This window comes from Odontomachus brunneus, unplaced genomic scaffold (assembly GCF_010583005.1).
Source record: "Odontomachus brunneus isolate Ranch 3 - 2012 unplaced genomic scaffold, Obru_v1 Obru_scaffold_015, whole genome shotgun sequence".
Taxonomy (NCBI): Eukaryota; Metazoa; Arthropoda; class Insecta; order Hymenoptera; family Formicidae; genus Odontomachus; species Odontomachus brunneus.
Window position 1 is genome coordinate 1,466,032 of NW_022639465.1, and position 19,313 is coordinate 1,485,344.

Consider the following 19,313-nt stretch of genomic DNA (forward strand, 5'->3'; position numbering starts at 1 on the left):
AGAGAGAAAAAGAGAGAGAGAGAGAGAGAGAGAGAGAGAGAGAGAGAGAGAGAGAGAGAGAGAGAGAGAGAGGTGACGGTGGGAAAACGGAAGAAATCGGGACGAGAGGGGCGAGCTTCTGGTGGGGTCGATAGTTGGCCGAGTTGCTGAGAGAGCCGGTTGTGTAACAAAGGAGCGAACCGAGTAGCGAGAATTCCCGGGGTGCACTTGATTGTCGGCTTCCCCATACGAGATGATAACTCCTCGTTCCTCATCATAATCGATTACCCCACGTCGCATTATGATCGAACTGTAAAAGCGATAACTGCTTATGGGCGTCATCGCGCAAAATCGACTCGCACGATCCTAACGTAACACTTCGAATCGGGAGACGTCATCGCCGTCGCGCTTTTACGGCGAGTAAAAGTAAGCAGATTTTCCAGTTGTCGTGTACGGAGCATGTTAGCGTATTATAATAACGTTTCGCAATATCCTCACCGCGATTGCGAGCGCGACTCGACTCGGCGTTTACGTTATTTGCGTCACGTTGTCGCTCCGCGACTGGAAGTGAACGACGCGTGCTAAATACGGGAATTATCGAATACGATTTCATCTCGACAACGAGGACAACGTCGATCGAGCGACTGTGGCAATTTTCTTTATAAAACTTCCGTCCCTACCCAACGCTTTCGTGAGCGCTGATACGTCGTCGCGTGCTAATAAGCGCGTTAAAGCGTCGACGTGAGAGACACGAAGTTTTCAGGCACTGTCAAAATAGTACCGCGCGCCCGTCTCCACGTTCTTCATGAAGTGCGCCGGTGCGATTCGACCAGCCGGCTGCACTTGACTTTTCTAGGTGTGTAAGATAAACAGATGCTGCTGGTTCCTATTAATAGCGGCCCATTTACGCGGTTCCGCGGCTTGCGCTTCGACGTGCACCGAGTGTGCTCGCACTGTGTCAAGAATTTTCCGTGCCGTAAATCGACCGTAATTGTGCAGCACGCGAGCGCTGCTTGAAGTAGGCGAGACGAAAATTCGGTGAACTTCAACTGGGAGACACAGCCTCGACATTTCAATTATGTATCGAGTAATAGTTTAAATATTCCCATCTACTCAGACAGATTTTCATGATTGCCGCGACGCACAGTGGTTCAATTAATCTCTTGGCGCAAAAGAATAAAATTTTGAATTCTTTATTTAAAATACCTATATAAAGTTCACTATTTATATGATATATTGCTATAATATAAACACGCTTGTTCTAGTGGCTGTTCACGAAGAGGTCTCAACGAATACGAGCGAGCCCGTCCGCAAAAGACCGAGAGGAAAGGGAATCACATAAAAATACGATGTAAGGAGCATCGACCTTTCGGCACGTGTCTCACGCCATGTGCCACGCTCTCTATAAAGCGTTAAGAACTTATCTACTCTTGTAGGTCTATCGGCGATTTGGCGCCGTTAAAAATCCCCACAGTATCGCGCGCGTTGTCGTCTCTCGAAATGAACCGGGGCTACTCGCTCTGCTTTCCTTCTCTTTTGTTTTTCCTTTTTCCTCCTCCTCCTATGGAGGCTGCACTTTCCGTTTAATCGAGAAGCCAGCAATAACAGTCGCGTCCCGCGGCTTGTCATTGCCGCCATTAATCATTCCACGCGCCTGACAGCTCGTATCCTACCGCCCCACGTTTCGTTTTCCCTTGCTCTATCGATGTGTGCGAAGACGAGGACGCGATGACTGTGACGAGGCTGGAGTATTGATCAAACAGTATTCTAGCTTCTCTATATCGCGTCACGGCACAACACAATGCACCGGAGGGAGAAGATAGACGACGGAAGATTCAAGGGGTGTTACGTGTCTAATAAAGGCGGATGAATGGAATCACAGGTGAAATGAGTGCTTTCTCTCTCTCTCTCTTCCTAAATCGGTATTTCTCCTTTGTCTACGATATTTATGTGTCTGGCAGTTGACCCGAGCTAGACACTATCGAAACTCTCTTTTAATTAAAACTTTAAACTAATATCGTTAAACAATGCTAGTATTGTATATGTTAACTCTGGCAGCTACTTGTATATAGATAGCGTAAGCTTATATATCTTCCAAACGTATTCTTTCTCTCTCTCTCTCTCTTTCTTTAAAAATTTTATTAAAATTTAAACTTTATTTATTTATTTTTTCAAACAAGGATGTAAACCCAGGTTAATCGACGTAGAAACATGCATTCAGCTTGATTTAAAATGTGCTCTTTATTTTCTGTTTCTTGTTCTCTGTATTTTTCTGTCTTGAGATTTAAGATTTAAGGTTCTAAGATCTAAGATTTAAGATTCAGGAGAAGATAAAGAGAAAGAAACAGGAAACAAAGAACACATGAAAATGAAGCTTTAAATGAGAAAAAGATAGAGAATAACAAGCAAAGAGCACATTATAGATTAGGTTGTAGAAGTTAACGGTCAGAGTTACAAAGAAATTTAAAAAAGAAATTTAGAGATTTAATTTTTGATAAATAATTTAATTTCTAAGAAACTTTACTCAAAAAGTAGAATGAACACCGAGTCATTCAAATTCGAGTGACTTTTCAATATAATGCGAATTCTCCACTCTGAATGACGTCGAGTGAATGTTTTCACTCAAAATTGAAGAGTGCATCTGATGTACTTCACTGTCACAGAAGCATATTCGTTCCAACCGATCGAAATATTCGATCGGTTGGAACTATATGAATCGTTCTGATTCATATGGAATCAGAATTCACTTTAAGCTTAAGTGAAACATTCACTTTTTCGAGTGGCAACATTTTCGAGTAAAAATGCTGCCATTTTTCACTGGTTTTTGAGATTCTAGCCTAAGAAATTTAGAGAATAAAAATACGATATATATACCATAAAAAGATGCGACCAGTCTCTTTAGGTTTCCTCACTTCGCAACATTCGCTTGATCTCCACCTCTGTCTCGTTTCCTTCAGCTCTCTCGATACACACACACAACAGTCGTGGCCGAGTGAGACCGCGTAATTAATCAGTCTACACAAGCACGTTTGTAGCCGCTGCATAATGCCGCGTAACGTTATGACGGTGTGGGACGACGCGAGGTAACCGCGGGCGATGTGGCGCGATAGTTTGTCCCTGTCGGCAGCTTTGCTCTAGGAACGCTCTAGATCTCCGGCCAGAGGATAGCAGCAGCAGCAGCAGCAGGAGGATGAGGAGGATGAGTAGGAGGAAGAGGAGGCAGTGGATGTGGAAGAGCGGCAAGAGAGGCAAGGGGTAACGGCGAGGGGATGAGGTCAACGGTGGCGGCTCAATACGAGCTCTGACCCATTTGGCAGCGATCCCGAAACCGGCAGCGAAGCTTCTGCCGTATACGGGCGAGGATTTCATTTTTTGGATTTCCCGCAGGAACAATAGCGACGCGACTTCCACGGGTCAGAGGTGACCTCGGTCAGTGCGACACGCTGATGCGCGAGGTTCTCTCTCTCTTTCTCTCTTAGAAGAAACCTCAGGGAGGACTTTGCGCATTTTCGGTCACATCTTCAAATAGAGGGTACGGTATCGAAATTGTGCTACTGCAGATGGTACGACGGTATTTGTAGGTTACGTTCAGAAAATATAACGTACAACCAATTACGTACATTGTACAATCAATGAATAAAAATTATCTATGATTGACGTACACAGAGAGAACGATTTAGTTGAATCAAATAAACGCTTCTTTGGAATAGTCCAAACGAATTTTTCGATTGATCAAACAAAATTTTGTTTGAAGCAACAAAAATATTTATTTGCGGCTTAGTTCCAAAGCAATATTTTTGTTGTGTCAACCAAATAATTCGTTTGGACTATTCTAAAGAAACATTTATTTGAATACTAAAGTCGAAATTTTAACTTTATTTTCGATCTAAATTTTCTAACACCTGGATATCCTGAAGGATCAGTGTATGTTTAATACACTTGAGAATTGAGATCCTATTTAACGCCTCAGAAACTACAAAAAATACTGCTTATAGGTTCTGAAGAGAACCTCTTGACAAAGCTAGTAGGTTAAATAGAACCAAAAAAGGTTGGTATAGACTTCAAAGTAGGTGCTGAGTGGAATATTGAGTAGGATCAAAATGTCGACTCGGACCTACTTTCAGAGACTCACCAATAACGTTCATTTTCCAAGAGTCGACCATTCAATCGTTATATTCGCTGAACACAGTTCATAGTCGGATCTTTTATGCAAGATCGTCGAGTTCATCTTCAAATGCTCCGCAGTTAACAAAGCGGTTTGCATAGCATCTGAAGTTGAATTTAAAACGTCTTGAAACACAAGATCCGACCATAATCACACCATCCACACTCGTCAGTCTCATCATTACGTTTTACTCGAGCGTCATTGTTCTTTGCAACTGCTATGAAAAGAAGAAGTCAAGCGCCGATAGATCGGTACTGTCGCGGCGGTCGTTAGCTCACAATGTCTTTCTCAGAGAGAAGTTAACGACATTTTTTTCTCGCCAAGAGTTCCTCGAGGAATGGTCCGTTCCTACGCGCGTTCTACGCCCGCAATGCGCCCCAGTGCGCGGCGGAGGCTTCATTAACCCATTGACTCCGTTAATAGCGCGAGAGTTATCATCGTAAGCGGCGTCTAGATGTTCCCTTTTTGCTCTAGCTTTCTCTCTCTCTCTTTCTCTCTCTCTCCCCCTTGCTCTCGCGCGCGCGCTATCTTCCGCCAAAACTAGACCACGCGTATCTTTCGGTAAATGTGTCAACCGCCCAGGCGCGGGATCAATACTTGCGCCCTGGTTTTGCCTCTCCCTCCCCTTCTCTCCCCTGCCCTCCCCCCGACACCTACCCTCACCCACACACAATCCACGGATCCGCCGCCCCTCGTTCCGCAAACCGTGTCATCCCCTTGCCGCCGCCTCCTCATCCCACCCTCTCTCTCCTCTCTTATCAAGCGGCTTGTTTTAGAGCAGTTGCTCTTATCTTTTTGTCTGGCGTTTGTCGTTAACCGCGTTTGCCGTCGTCTGAACGTTCGCGAGCGAGACTCTCTCATTGCACGCTCGGTGCCTGCGGTAAAATAGAAACACAGGAGAGCGGAGAGGGCGAGGGCGAGGGGGTGAGGAGAGGGTGGTTTAAATCGATGCTCGCTGAGACGACAACGATCCAGGGATGTGTGTGCACGACGAGGAAAGACGCGGGCATGGTGCGCGGCACGTGGCGCGTCGTATATCCTGCCGTACACACACGCGGATATAAAGAGTACTTTACGTAATAGACACGCTCGCGACTCGCTCCGAGTCTGCCATTTGGTGTGCGATTCGCATGCCGCTGTGGACGTTTTCCAGGAAAACGCCGTGGGTCAATTGCAGGTGCGCGCAATCGGCGCGATCTACGCAATTCACGTGCCCCGCCGCCGGCGTTTTCCTAATTTGTCTCGCGAGCGAGGTGAAATCGCCGCTGCGCCTTCTAATTTGTATGCAAACCGAACGAACGGCCATCGCGCCGGGGACATGCCCGAATGTCGCGAGACAAACGGCATAAATTCGCGGGAAGACGCTCGCATGCTCACGTTTCGCAATGTCATCGTCGTCATTTCGCAAGAGGCGAGGCGAGGCGAGCGCGTGAGTTTTCACTTTTCAGCGCCGTCGTGATTTAAAGGCCGCTTGCATCAATGCGTCGATGAACGCGGCGGTCTCTCGGGTCAGCCGAGTGAGTTTTCCGTCGTTGTCTGTGTGTCGTGAGATGTTACAAGCGCGTATTTTAACCGACTCCGTGTGCGGGGTATACCAATATTGGCTTGCGGCGACTAGCGCGCAAGAGAAAGGAGTCGACGAATGAAACGAAGTCCACGGGGACTGAAACGGGCGTAATTGAGAGAAGTGGATCTTCAATAGTCGGGTCGGGTCGATGAGGAAAGCCTGACCCAATGACCTGAAAGCGCGCATGGCGGATAGTTTACCGAGCGTGCAACAACGCCCGGGATCGATGTAGGCGCGCTAGAAATCTGGCCGGAATTGAATTTCTTCCACGTGCGTCGTGGCTGACTTCCCCTTCATCGGCTTCGCCTGTTTGTCGCCGGAAGTGGTAAGCGATTGCCGGCACGGCGATAACTGTGCTGTGTCACAGCCGCGACGGCACCTCGTGTACTTTACAATCGTCGTCGTCGTTGTCATCGTCGCCGTCGTCGTTGCGAGAATCATCACGGTAAAAGCGGGACGAAGAAGAAGGAAACAGAAGAGAAAGGCGTCATCGATTGATTCAACGAGCAAATCGATTGCAATCGCGGGACCTCGTCTGCGAAAAAGAATCGATCGTTCGTTTCACGTAGCTTACCGTATAGAAAATTTCGTGGGATCTAATTGGGATCCTGTCTGTTTCCCTAAAATGAGTTCTTGTATTGGAATTGTAATGTTTCAAACATGCGATTCTAATTAGGAAAGTTTTCCCAATATTTTCTCAGTTACATTAGAATTAAACAAATGTATATTGACTTCCTAAATAATTTCATTATTCAGTGAGATATTTAGTATTTTGAAAATATCTTATTTTTTATTTATCATACCATTTAATACGATAGTTTAGGATTAAAGTGTGATTCCCTTTTGTGGTATTATAAAAGCATATCGACCGATTGAAGAAAGAGTGCCAATTTCCATAGTATTTCTGTTTCGATTTTAGATAGAGAACTATCTAAGGTTATGTTTAAGGTAAGAATGGGATCGCCATTATTATCGTCACGGAATAACCAATTCTGGGACATATTTTGGGAATTCCAGTTGGAATCTACGTTGTATTCGGAAAAATTTTGAGAAATATCTTTGTGGGCTGATATCCTATTCTGGACACATATGGAACGCTAAATATGTCTTTCTGATTCTCGAGCTGAAGCTCGAGTTATAAGGTAAATGTTCCAATGCCCGGACATGTACCTAATTCCGGACACTCTTATTATTTTGAATATTTCTCTAAATATTTCATCTTTCAACGTACACTAAATATAAATATTAAATGTATGTATACCAATATGTATGTATTGTATGTTGAAAGTTGAAATATTCATATTCAAATATAAAAACAATAACAATGTCCGGAGATTGGTACATGTCCGGGCATTGGTACATTTGCCTTACATGAAGTTATACATAACGCCCGTACAAGAGAAACAGAGCTTGGAATTGAAAGGACGCACTTAAGTTAACTGTGTGTCCAGAATCGGACCTCCGGTCGCTCACTCGACCAGTCAGTCAGTCGGTCGGTCGGTTGGCCGGGTTTTTCCTCCGGCACCTCGTCCATTTGCAGCGGCGTTGGTGCTTTGCACGCGCGGTACCGTATGTTTACCCGCTGGTTTTACAAGTTGACAACTCCAGCGGTACTCACACGTCCCGCTCGTCCACTTTTACCGGCGAGCGAGCGGAAGAACCCCGAAACGGGGTCGACGACCTAAACAGTGCATGACTTTCGATCTTACTTCGTTCAATCAAACCCACGATCTCAAAGGCCGGATCGTTTTTCCGTTTATCGCGACGCCCGAAATGAATACAATCCGTCCGTTCGTTTGTCTCAGCTGGCTGGCGTGGCATGACGATTTCGAGAGATTGAAATACGACTGTTGCGTTCAGATTGTATGTAAATATTTTATGAATGTAGCCGATGATAATTCGATGGGGCACAGAGGTAGGCGCGCGAGCGCGTGGAGAGATTTATTTGCTTATTCACTTAGAAAAAAATATCATGGACGCGTCGGCATGGTTAATGGAGTCATTTGATTCTCGCACAAGAATCGTGCGTTTATAAGAGTCTCTTTCTAGGTGAAGATAAATCACGCGTTAGACTCCAACACACTTCAAGAAAGAGCGGCTATGAATAGACCCCAACTGTAGATAAGAGACACGATCGGGACGTCGTGATATTGTCTCGCGTGTCAATAATTAATTATACGTGGAAAGTTCACGGCGCAGTAAAAATATCGATATCGCATCACTCACGCGGAGCGGTACTGCTTGCACGGCGAGATCTTTCATTATGATTTCAATCGCGATGTTATCGTGTCATTAAGGATATAACGACGTTCCGACGTGGCGCTGATGCCTGACGGAAATCTACGGATCGTCGGAGCGAGTTGGCGATTCCGCGAATTAATTTTGCGTGTCGTCGTTCGCGCTTAACGCGTACGTGAGACTTTTAGCCTTGAATTGGTATGACTGATTCGCTGACTAATGGGAAATTTGGCTGACCGCGCGTTCGTTCTGTCGCACACGTAACTTACTTACGGGTCGATTTTTAACGGGTCTGAGAGGACCGGTTTTAAAACATCCAATTATTGACATTCACTTCATATATAGTCATTGGCACTCGAAAAAAACCTGGGTTTTCTTATATCCATACATAGACAAATGCAGACTGCATTTAAATAAATGTTACTTGTCTCAAATAATTACTTATTTTATAAGTTTATATCCTATCATAGATCCATCAGATTTGTTATTAATAGATAATTTATTATTAATGGTCAAATTTATTCAAAATACATCTTAAATTTTAGAAAGTTTAGCACTTCAATAAAGAATATTAAATTAAAACAAACTTTAAAATAAAAATTTACTTACTGACCAGAGTCAAATTAAGTTTTTCTTCGATAAAGTTTCATCATGTTCTTGTAAAGAGAATAAATTCTTCTTTTAAGAGCACGATAATGAGGTTCTCTAAAATTTATGATAAGTATATTTTAAGACCATTATCAGGAAAATCTTCTTAGTTGAAGACAACCATTACTTACAAGTAGGAAAGTAAACTGAATAATCGCTCTTCTTAACAGTGGAATGATATTTTTCTGTATGCAGTAAGAAGAATATCTGTTCACAGTTTAGTCGTGAAGATCTCTTTTGAAATCATACATACAGAACTTTAGTTGTGGAGATCTCATTTGGAATCACACATACATGCTTACTTACTCTTAGTTTACTCTCTTTCTTTAACAAAGAATATTTTCTTAATAACAGTCTTAAAATATACTTATCACAAATTTTAAAAAGGTTCATTATCACATACACAAAAGATTTTATTCTCTTTACAATAATTTTCTACTCTTTGTAACAATATTATTTAAAAAATCGAAGAAAAGGTTGACTTTATATGGAATAAGTAAACCGAGTATCTATTTTAATTTAATATTCTTGAAATGTTAAACTTACTAGGATTCAGAATGAAATTTTGAACAAATTTGATGCTACTGATGAAGTTATAACAAATTTGCGGATATATAAACTTATAGAACACTTGAAACAAATAAAATTTTCTTGACTACAGTATATATTTTTCTATGTGTGGTCGCAAGTAAAACTAAATTTTGTTAGAGTGTTAATAGCTAAGGGGGATACTGATAATTGGGTGTTTCATCCTATTAACCGACTGGGCGATCGTTGCTCATTTCTGAGACACGGGAGGCATAGCGGTTCGTCCGATTCCCAACGGTCGATCTCACGATTATGTAAGGGACTTTATTGGGCAGTCGCAGGTGCGTAGGAGCGGAGGTCGCGTTGCCACATTTGAAAGTGACAACCGCTGGTTACTTTTCTAGAGAACTTGAGTTCTTTCTTAGTTTGACGGACTTGCTCGTTACACCGTCGACCATAAAACTCGACGTCTATTTCGTAAAATTCGATAATTGGACGACGAAAGCGACTAGCGGGAAGTAATTTCGCGATATGTCTTACGATCCGAGAATTCTTCGCTTAGTCGCGCCATTAACGCGCCGTTTTATTTCGAAATTTAATTGCGATCTTAATTTCTCGAGCGAATATCATATTCACGGATTTATTATATTTGCGTAAAAGATATTGAAATCGAATTTCAAACACACATCGCCTGGGGTCGGGGAACGAAAGGTTAGGTGTGTGTAATCTCGTGGCTATTTATTGTGTAAGTTGCGGAACGCATCATCTTGTCCAATAGGACAATTTCTTTTCCGGTGAGGGAGAACTCCTTCATATTAAAACCATGCGTTCCGGAATAAAAAAAAAAAAAAATAGCGAACAATCTGTTTGGTCACGAATGTGCATAGAGTTTCAAAACAGTTTGAACATTTTTCTCGATACAGTTTGAAAAATAGCTAATGGAATATAGTTTGGAACACTAACGATTCTATTAAAGAACATACTTCTGAGAATTAGTAAAACTCAATTGGATCATCAATTGCATTCCAAAACGTATCGAGAATAATATTCAAACCATTTTAAAACCCAGAGTGCGCTAGTTTGCAAAAGAATTTGAAACATAGCTGATATCTAATAAGAGAATCTGTCCTATATGAGAATTACTGAGAAACTATTTCTCCTATCCTTCTCCTATAAACTTATTTCCGTTGGCTGTCAATTGTACGTTCTGAAGATATCGAAGAAGCATGTAGAAACCGTTCTACAAACAGCTTGAGAATCAGTCATGTTTGTATTGAGGTTCTCAGATAGCACAAGTTTCTAAAAGATGTCTTAAAGACATTCAAAAGACATTCTATTTTATTTAGATATCTTTTATAGTCTTTCAGGTGTTATTAAGTCGTTTTTTACAAGTTTGTGCTGCTTGAACTGCGATATTTCTTTACAAGTTTAGAAACGCGCTAATTTAATTGCAACCTTTGTGCTTAAGAATAGAAAGGTTTGAGAACTGTCAAATTTTTAAATATGAAGTATACAAGGCTAATGACTATTTTCACCTTGTGAATATTTTTGAAGCAAGAAAGAAAGATGATTATGAGATTTTCGAAGCTATTCTACTTAAAACAAAAGTGTCTTATGGTGGTTACGCTTTTTTCTGAGAGGAGTAACTTCGAAGATCCTGAGGTCACCCATCATTTTTCGCTTCGAAAATACTCAAGGTAGTAACAGTTATTGACTCATTCCGTGTAAAAGTAATTTATAAGCGGGGAAGTGTAAACATCATTGTATTGTATAAACTTGACGAAAACGCCGTAATCTTTATGCAAACGAGCGTATCTAGACCAGGTTAGAACGAAGTCGACTCAAAGAAAGAAAGGAACGGTCGAGCTTCACTAATGCACGTTCGGGGCGACCGTGAGAGCAACGTCTGAGAGTTAAGGCTTAACTCGCGGAGGGTGAAGATATCTCGTAATTCGACGAAGAAAAGACTAAAGTTACACAATGCGGCAACGCTTTCTCGTGCATCGGCGATATTTCGAAGGCGAACACTCGCTCACTCGCTCGAAAGTTTGGTGAGGGGAACAAGTCGAGATAGAGCTAGGCAAGAGGGGGACTAAAGGAGAGAACCCGGGTCGACGACCCCCGCACGTGGAGTCGCTCGAAGTAGGCCACGCCGTGACATCACGCAAGATGGCCGCCAGCGTCGGGAAACCGGCACATATTCTTACGAGTATGCTTCGCGCGCTCCTAGGAATAGGCTTGTCACCAGCTGTGTGCCGGCCGACACGGCGCGGCGAGCTCGTAGGAGCTCGTCGTGTCGTCTGCGTCGTGACCCGCAGCACGTTCTCGCTCCTCCACAGGGCCAGGCTCGCGCGACGCATAATCCGATCTAGAATCCGCGCGAATCCTCGCCCCGACATGGCGGTTTACGCCCGGCGATCCGCTTGCGTTAATTCGCGGCGATAATTTTACGGTCACTTTGCGCCAACGCGCCTCAACGGCGTGCGAGACGAGTCAAGTGGACGAGTCGAGTCGTGCGCGCGCGAGCATACGTAGCTGTTTAAAATTAACGGCAAACCGAGTAGCAAGTTGCGAGCCGAGCCGGTTCCCAGCGAGTCGGCCGAATAGAAAGGTCTTTTATTTCTGTGTCCACCTACCTTTCACGACCAACCGCGCCGAAAGTTGTCCGCACGATCGCCGTCGCTGTACGTCCGTTGAAATCTCGGTTCGGCCGTAACGCGACGTGTAATCGAGGACAGAACGCGTTTCGTTATTCACTCGACGATGTCCGGTGCATTGCCGTCGTCGTCGTCGTCGTCGTTGTCTTCTTTGTGATTCCCTCTGGCGAGCGCAAGGTGCGACACGCGCGCGTATTCACGCCGCATATTGGCGCTCTTGTATACATGGTGTTCGAAAATTGCCTCCTGTTAATAGATTCCCCGTGTGAATGTACCATTGACTTGTCGTTTGCGGTGATAAGATACTCGATGTCGGCTGACCAAAAGTAGCTACACTCTTTCTCGATTACTTCTATAATGTATCCAAAAGGAGAATTGGTTTTTCGTTTTGTCAGGTTTTCTCTATTACGGAGTACGTTACACAACTGATTGAGAAAAAGTGTCGCTATATTTAATCAGCTGACTGTATTAAAATCTTAACTGACTCTAGAAATTATGTAATTCAGGGCGAATTTCGAGTCATGAGATGCCGCTTTGTAATTACAGTTCTAAGAAATATAGCTTCTTGAGAAACTCGAACAAATCTTATGGAGATTTTCAGTGAAAAACTCCCGTCTAGAGAGAGTCAATGGTACGTCAATTCAACTAAACTTCTTTCTCTGGCGACGCGTTACGAAATTTTCGAAGAAAATTGAATTTCTGTTTCTTATGAACCAAATTCAAGTTCTAAGAGCAGAAATTCCGTTTTCTTCAACCAAAACGCGTTTGCTTCGTCCATTGTCACGTTAAGGTAAAAGTATCAATGCCTGTACCTAATTCTGGGCATTTTTTTGTTTTGGTCTTTAAATACAAATATTTAAATTTTCAACATAAAATATACGTAAAATATTGAGTATATACAAACATTCTACGTTGAAAGTTTAAATATTCGTATTTGAAAACCAAAACAGTAAGAATGTCCAGGATTAGGTCCGGGAATTGATATTTTTATCTTAATTCCAACTATTTTCTTGAAAAGTGGCGACGCGCCGTTTTCCTCGATAAAAAATCGAATTTTTGTTTCTTATGAACCAAATTCAGATTCTAAGAAGCAGAAATTTTGTTCCCTTTGATCGAAACACGTCATCGTCACATTAAATCGACCAGATTTTTTTCTCCGTGCATGTAACATCGGGAAGAGAGAGAGAAGAGCGCGGTATCTCGAAATTATATCCAGAAGTATAGCATCTCTCGGACACGCAGCAGAGAGAGGTGCGCGACGCATGACGGTGCATACGCGACACACGTATTCTTTATTCGGCACGCGTGCACGCAGGAATGCATTCGTCGCGGCACGTATGTGCAACGTGTGCGCCGCGGGACACCGCGGGACTGCAGCCGAATTCGACGAGCGTTATATTTCGGCGAGCACTCCTCACTCGCGGTGCATTACCGAAATACGTGCGCCGACCGCGCTCGCATCCTAATTGTCCCGGTGCAATGCGCGCCCATCAAATTCGAGCCCTAAACGTTCGTACGCGTGCGATTGCAGTTCGACAGGTCGCAGAAATACATAGTTGCGCTGAACCGCGGATGCGCGATCTTCCCTCCCGCTCCGTCGTTCAACCTCACTGACAATTTGACTTTTTATTGAAGTGTTTTACCTTTCCACATATTTCGCCAAATCTCAAGTGCATAATAATATTGTTAATAGGAGTAGTTATATACTAAAAGAAAATTTGATATTCATAATTCAAATTATACATAGAGAAAAATACTTTAATTAATATAAATTATATCAAGGAAACTATTTTTTTATTCAATTCTGCTATAATATTAGTAATAACAATATTATATAAATGTTACTATTACTATTTTACTACAAATATGATTAGAGACAAAAATGAAATTGTTTGTCCTATTTAAATAAAAGAATTTAGATTTAATTAAATAATGTTATATTAGTACCCACTAAATAAATATTTTTTATTTTCCAGTTATTTTTTTCCTCAGCGTGTGGTGGTAACAGCATATCTCTCAGATAAGATTTTTATTTCTCATGAAACACTCATGGAAATATTCGAAACCGTAGAGATGTTCTCATTCATCTCATATAAACATGTATATTTTCGTAAGTTCGTCTTTCGTAAGTTTTAACGGGTTGAACTACGAGTCAACAGTAAAACGAGGAATACCGTTCTCTTTTTCACGTTAAGTGTCGCTCGATAGGCCGGATGATTCCAGTTAACGAAAGGGACAGGTAGGCGAGCCGTGGGTAACAGGTAGCGGAAGTGCGTTACTATCGAAAGCAACTGCAATTACGCGTAACGATCGTCATTACGTAATGTATAGTTAAGTTGAGCGATAATCGACGTCGTTGCGGGAATTCAAAAGAAACGGCACTGTCTTCGCCTATATTGTTGCGTGATTTTCAACGCGAGCGCGGCATTGAGATTGCGTAACGTCCTACGTGTTCCCTTGTGCAGCGAAACGACAATGTAGTAATGTAAATTATACAATTATAATGACAGCGCTATTATTATCTGCTTGAAATTAAATGTAATTCTTATTACCTATATCATTGAAATAATATTCTTTTGCAGGATTTTGTCGTTCCCGATGTTGTTATTTGCAACGTGTGTAGCATATATTCCCATATAGCACATATGTCCAAGATATATCCTAGAGACATCCCAGAAATATCATCTCGTCTCTGGGATGTATTTTGGATATTTGTGCTATATGGGTTAGTTTATTATTATGTTTTCTATACATAAGTAATGTTTCATAACCGTTTGTAAGACGTTTCGAAAACATTTTCAAATGATACGTGCAATTTATCCAGATAGCACAATGTCCAAAATCGAGTCATAAGATGTCTTTAAAACATCTTTAAGACATTTTTAAGACAAGTTTATAAGGTATTGTCTTAGAGATGTCTTAAAGACGTCCTAAAGACATCTTATGACTCGATTTTTTATATTTGTGCTGTCTGGATTAGGTAGCGATTCACTTACATCCGATGTCATTGATGCTGAAATCCTAGGGAATTTCAAAACAACGCATCTTATTAAAACGTCACTCTCTTCTGATAAATCTAATCGATATTTAATATCTCTCGCAATAAATAATAAAAGATTAATTACTTATCTTTTGAGAACGATCGATGAAGAACGTATCTGCGTGGCTGTTTCGCTAAATGGCCGTTCCGTGGCAGCAGGAGTCGAAGCCCGTGAAATGCTCTCGCACTCTGGACGAGATTAGCGATGAACGATGGGCGATACCCAATGAAAGCTTTGCTTCAAGTAAAAATGAGAGCTTTCATTGGATATCGTTCATCGCTCATTGCCCATCCAGTGTGCGAGGCCCAAAAGTCCGCAAGCAGAATAGGATAGTATTTTGTGGCCGAAATTTATAATTTGGTCTTATATTTAAGACGGTCTTAAGTTTCCCTTCAGATATTCCGTAGCCAATGAAATGATCCGTACATCATCTGAAGAGGAACTTAAGATGATCTTAAATATAAGCACCGACTATCCCCTTGTCCACAACCTTACTTTGATCTTTATACCGTAATAAATTGACCAACCAATCGATTATTTTAAAAATAATCAACTGTGGTTGGTTAATTTCTTATGGCTTAAGAATTAAAGCAAGGTTGTGGACAAGGGGTATAAATACGAGTCTATGGATGAGGTCCAAATATACATAGGCCGGTATTCATAGTCGAATCTTATTTCAAGACCGTCTTAAGTAATGTTTTAAGATGCGAATACGGCTCTATGATTGGTTCATAACATCTTAAAACAGTACTTAAGATTATCTGAAATATAAGATCGGACTATGAATACCGGCCTATGAATACCGGCCATAAACTCAATTGCACACCACCAATTAGTGCTCTGCTTTATCTAGTGAATTAGTAATTCACTAGATAAGGCAAAGCACCGGTATGCAATTGGGATAGTCCCGTACTTACTTTATATACTTATGCATATTGTATTGAATTTAACAAAAAAGTTAAGCGGAGGTAAAGAAATTGGGCATTAGAAGAAGTTGTCATAAACTACAAAAGTACTTGATGGTCGTGCCTATCATAATTTTCGACCCTAGTGGAACTAACTCTAATGGCTCCTGCACACAGGACGCGGTAATGCTTGTCGCGCGGCGGAAATCCGCGCGACAGCTAATCAATATGTTGTTTTTCCATAAGAGCTAGAAGGTTATTACGGAAGGCAGCATATTGATTGGCTGTCGTGCGAACTTCCGCCGCGCGGCAAGCATTATCGCGTCCTGTGTGCAGGAGCCATAAGGGTGGAGTCCCATGGCACGTATTTTCGCGTAACGCGTAACCAATCACATCTTTCTATTCTTTTAGAAGTTCCAAGAGAAATACTAAACGTCACAATTTATTGATTACGTGTTTACGCGGTACGCGGAAAACACATGCCATGGGACCTTCTAACTCTAATTGTCGTAAATACCCATTGGCTGCGTTCCATTATTTACTGCAAGTACTGTCAGTACTATCAGCGTTCCTAAATAGGTTATAGTGCGAAAGCATTTCGACGAGTTTGTGACGTCATGAATTTTGATGTCACTTCCTGCTGCGGCTACTGCAGCTGGAGAGGTAAAGCAGTGGTAGTAAGGTGATGCGTTCCCATTTATCACCTTGCAGCATCTCGACAGTGCTCGAAGTTAAAACGGAACGTTACTAGCAGTATTTCATGATGTCATAGCGTCAGTACTCGCAATAAATAAAGGAACGCACCTATATACTACAGCATTTCTAGTATTATGGGTGCGTTTCCACTTAGCGCGTCACGCGTCGCGTCGTCCGAGTTAAGCCAATCAAATCGTCCCATTTTATAGAGTAACTTTACGTCGAATATAATGAAACAATTTATTGGCCTTAGGATTGGCTTAACTCGGACAACGCGATGCGTGATGCGCTAAATGGGAACTCAGCCTTATGGCTCTTACTTACAGAACGCGGCAACGCTTGCCGCGCGGCGGAAGTTGGTGCGACAACCAAACAATATACAATATTTCGTAATAAAGCTTTTCTAGCTCTTATGGAAAAACAGTACATTGATTGGCTACCTCGTTATTCTCTAGGCAACTTCCTCCTCACGGCAAGCGTTATGGCTCCTGCACACAGGACGCGGTAATGCTTGCCGCGCGGCAAAAGCCAATCAATATGTTGTTTTTCCATAAGAGCTAGAAGGTTATTACGGAAAGCAGTATATTAATTGGTTGTCGCGTGAACTTTCGCCGCGCAGTAAGCATTATCGCGTCCTATGTGCAGAAGCCATTAGTTTCACTATTGGGTGTTTCCGATAATACCCCTCCGAATCATTTCCCTAGAGCAGAAATAAGTTACAGACATCACCATCTACTACTATTATGTGATTAATGACAACCCAAAGCTACTTAATGCTGTCTCATGACTGCAAGTGGGCTAGGCAGAACAATACCGTGACAAATACACGAGATAATAATTTTGTAAAATTGTATTATTGATTATAAAATCATCTGGTGTTGTTTTCTAATAAAATTTTATTTATTCTTAATTAAAGTTATATAACCATTAAAATATATATTATTTTTCAAATATCATCCTAAAGTAAAAAGTCACACTGTTTTAACCTATTTGCAAGTATTGTTTTTATATGACTCTTACAGATGCAAGTCCACAATAAATTATATCATTAGGGTATATTGATGACAAAACAAAATAGATTTGTTTGCACAGTTTGTTTTAAATTATATGTAATTCTACAAACGTTTCTTAATGTTATTATTTTTTAACATTATTTGAGTTATTTCTATTATACTTTAATATTCATTACAACTAAACATTTTTAGATAAAAAATGGATGTACTAGAAATGTGGGAAATATTTTTTGATCATCCATCTGATGAAAATGATGAGGATAACTTCCAACCTCCACGGGAACATCATATAAAGATCCCATATTTTTTTGAAAATATTGTCGTAGCATATTCATTGACAAATAAAAGAATTTGAAATTTTGCTGTACTATAATAATTTATTATTTTAAGTTTATATAAATGTTCTTGCATTATATATTTTGATTACAATAAACTACTAACATACTAACATACATTACTATATTAACATTATTAAAATAGATTTTAAGGGTGGGACCCGATTGACCACGATACGATTGGACACAGATTGTAATGATTGGTTCGACCTAGTAATTCACTAGATAATTCTTTTCATCGGTGATTGTGTCCAATCGTACCGTGGTCAATCGGGACGCTTCCGTCATGTAAAAACAATACTTGCAAATAGGTTAAAAGGTACAGTGTGATTTTATACTTATAGCGTTTTTCATTGGCAGAATTGGTGTGCACTGAGTGCGCACTAAGGTTGGGTGTATATCAGTTGGACACGGGGCAATTGGACACAGTCCAATCACAAGTCGCTGTTCCAAGGGACCCTACAAATGTCTCTAATCACACGGTGCTGTGATTGGCTGTGTCCAAATGCACCGTATCCAAGTGCACCGCTCCCACTAAGGTTTGTTCACAATATGCTATTATATTGAAAGATTGTCTTAAATAAATTCTCAAATATTTTTAACCAGTAATATAATATGTATATAACATCCGTACGAATCATTTTATTACCTAAAATATTTTTAATATTTTTAATATTAAGATACGATCTTAAATATGAAAATGTATTGTAAACAAGCCTTAGTGCGCACTCAGTGCGCACCAGTTCTGCCAATGAAAAACGCTATTTAGGATAATATTTGAACAATATAATATATATTTTAATGGTATATAATTTTAATTAAGAATAAATAAAATTTTATTAGAAAATAACACCAGATGATTTTATAATCAATAGTACAATTTTACAAAATTATTATCTCGTGTATTTGTCACTATTGTTCTGCCTAATCCACTGCTTGCAGTCGTGAGACAGCATTAAGGTGCCAATACATGGTAGCGTCCCAGCGTCGAGCGTTAAAGCGTTAGCTAATCAACGTATCAGGTTCCAGAAGTATACTTGTAGTTCTTGCGGAAAGTGGCACGTTGATTGGCTACCGCTTTAATGCTCGACGCTCGATGATCCCATGTAAAAGCACCTTTAGGTAGCTTTGGGTTGTCATAAATCACATAATAGTAGTAGATGGTGATGTCTGTAACTTATTTCTGCTCTAGGGAAATGACTCGGAGAGATATTATCGGAAACATCCATAGTATCCGTTACATAAGGTTTGTTCGCGTCGCATACCCCAACATGCTCCTGTTCGATGCTTAATATTCGATACTCATTGGTCCATACGATCTTATGCTATGCATATGCAGTTATGTTAATTTGTGTGCGATAGCCCTAATAACTTAATAGCAAAATACCTGTAAGGTAAAATTCCTGTTAAGGTAAAATTCAATATAATTAAAGTAATTATGATATGATTGTAGTTACTCAGATAAAATGGATTACATATTTATTTTAGATATGGAGTAACAGAAAAATGGCACAATTTTAAAGATGCCCAGAGAATTCTTT

General features: G+C 41.1%; 1 long non-coding RNA gene across 1 annotated transcript in view; it reads left to right on the forward strand.

Moving 5' to 3' along the window:
- The window catches only part of LOC116841337, a 13,045-nt gene extending 9,518 nt beyond the window's left edge, over positions 1-3,527 (forward strand). The window contains exons 2-3 of the long non-coding RNA XR_004377539.1: positions 1,245-1,330; positions 1,416-3,527. This is a non-coding gene — a long non-coding RNA (uncharacterized LOC116841337). The remainder of the gene's footprint in view (positions 1-1,244; positions 1,331-1,415) is intronic.
- Positions 3,528-19,313: the final 15,786 nt, after the last annotated feature.